This window comes from Rhinopithecus roxellana, chromosome 21 (assembly GCF_007565055.1).
Source record: "Rhinopithecus roxellana isolate Shanxi Qingling chromosome 21, ASM756505v1, whole genome shotgun sequence".
Lineage (NCBI taxonomy): Eukaryota > Metazoa > Chordata > Mammalia > Primates > Cercopithecidae > Rhinopithecus > Rhinopithecus roxellana.
Genome location: NC_044569.1, coordinates 67,017,586 through 67,019,822, shown reverse-complemented (window position 1 = coordinate 67,019,822; position 2,237 = coordinate 67,017,586).

Sequence of the window (2,237 nt, the reverse complement as noted above, 5' to 3'; positions counted from 1 at the left end):
CACGCTTTTTAATCCCATAATTCTTTGTCTTGTTCTTATTTCTCACATCCTACCTCACCAAAGTAAACAGATGTTCCATACATGGCAACAATAAAGTCCTAGAACAGAAATACAAGAGGTGTAAACCCACCCCAATACCCTAACAATGTAAATTACCTGGGACATTCGTGGACAAGTACTTATTGAACTCTTTTTTTTTTTTTTTTTTGAGATGGAGTCTCGCTCTTGTCACCCAGGCTGGAGTGCAGTGGCGCAATCTCAGCTCACTACAAACTCCACCTCCTGCGTCCAAGTGATTCTCCTACCTCAGCCTCCCAAGTAGCTGCAATTACAGGTGCCTGCCACCACACCCAGCTAATTTTTGTATGTATGTATGTATGTATGTATGTATGTATTTATTTATTTATTTATTTATTTTTATTATACTTTAAGTTCTAGGGTACATGTGCATAACTGTGCAGGTTTGTTACATATGTATACTTGTGCCATGTTGGTGTGCTGCACCCATCAACTCGTCAGCACCCATCAATTCATCATTTATATCATGTATAACTCCCCAATGCAATCCTTCCCCCCTTCCCCGTCCCCATGATAAGCCCCAGTGTGTGATGTTCCCCTTCCCGAGTCCAAGTGATCTCATTATTCAGTTCCCACCTATGAGTGAGAACATGCGGTGTTTGGTTTTCTCTTCTTGTGATAGTTTGCTAAGAATGATGGTTTCCAGCTGCATCCATGTCCCTACAAAGGACGCAAACTCATCTTTTTTATGGCTGCATAGTATTCCATGATGTATATGTGCCACATTTTCTTAATCCAGTCTGTCACAGATAGACATTTGGGTTGATTCCAAGTCTTTGCTATTGTGACTAGTGCCGCAATAAACATACGTGTGCATGTGTCTTTGTAGTAGAATAATTTATAATCCTTTGGGTATATACCCAGTAGTGGGATGGCTGGGTCATATGGTACATCTAGTTTTAGATCCTTGAGGAATTGCCATACTGTTTTCCATAATGGTTGAACTAGTTTACAATCCCACCAACAGTGTAAAAGTGTTCCTATTTCTCCACATCCTCTCCAACACCTGTTGTTTCCTGATTTTTTAATGATTGCCGTTCTAACTGGTGTGAGATGGTATCTCATTGTGGTTTTGATTTGCATTTCTCTGATGGCGAGTGATGATGAGCATTTTTTCATGTGTCTGTTGGCTGTATGAATGTCTTCTTTTGAGAAATGTCTGTTCATACCCTTTGCCCACTTTTTGATGGGGTTGTTTGGTTTTTTCTTGTATATTTGTTTGAGTTCTTTGTAGATTCTGGATATTAGCCCTTTGTCAGATGAGTAGGTTGCAAAAATTTTCTCCCATTCTGTAGGTTGCCTGTTCACTCTGATGGTAGTTTCTTTTGCTGTGCAGAAGCTCTTTAGTTTCATTAGATCCCATTTGTCAATTTTGGCTTTTGCTGCCGTTGCTTTTGGTGTTTTAGACATGAAGTCCTTGCCCATGCCTATGTCCTGAATGGTACTACCTAGATTTTCTTCTAGGGTTTTTATGGTATTAGGTCTAACATTTAAGTCTCTAATCCATCTTGAATTAATCTTCATATAAGGAGTAAGGAAAGGATCCAGTTTCAGCTTTCTACTTATGGCTAGCCAATTTTCCCAGCACCATTTATTAAATAGGGAATCCTTTCCCCATTTCTTGTTTCTCTCAAGTTTGTCAAAGATCAGATGGCTGTAGATGTGTGGTATTATTTCTGAGGACTCTATTCTGTTCCATTGGTCTATATCTCTGTTTTGGTACCAGTACCATGCTGTTTTGTTACTGTAGCCTTGTAATATAGTTTGAAGTCAGGTAGCGTGATGCCTCCAGCTTTGTCCTTTTGACTTAGGATTGTCTTGGCAATGTGGGCTCTTTTTTGGTTCCATATGAACTTTAAAGCAGTTTTTTCCAATTCTGTGAAGAAACTCATTGGTAGCTTGATGGGGATGGCATTGAATCTATAAATAACCTTGGGCAGTATGGCCATTTTCACGATATTGATTCTTCCTATCCATGAGCATGGTATGTTCTTCCATTTGTTTGTGTCCTCTTTTATTTCACTGAGCAGTGGTTTGTAGTTCTCCTTGAAGAGGTCCTTTACATCCCTTGTAAGTTGGATTCCTAGGTATTTTATTCTCTTTGAAGCAATTGTGAATGGAAGTTCATTCCTGATTTGGCTCTCTGCTTGTCTGTTACT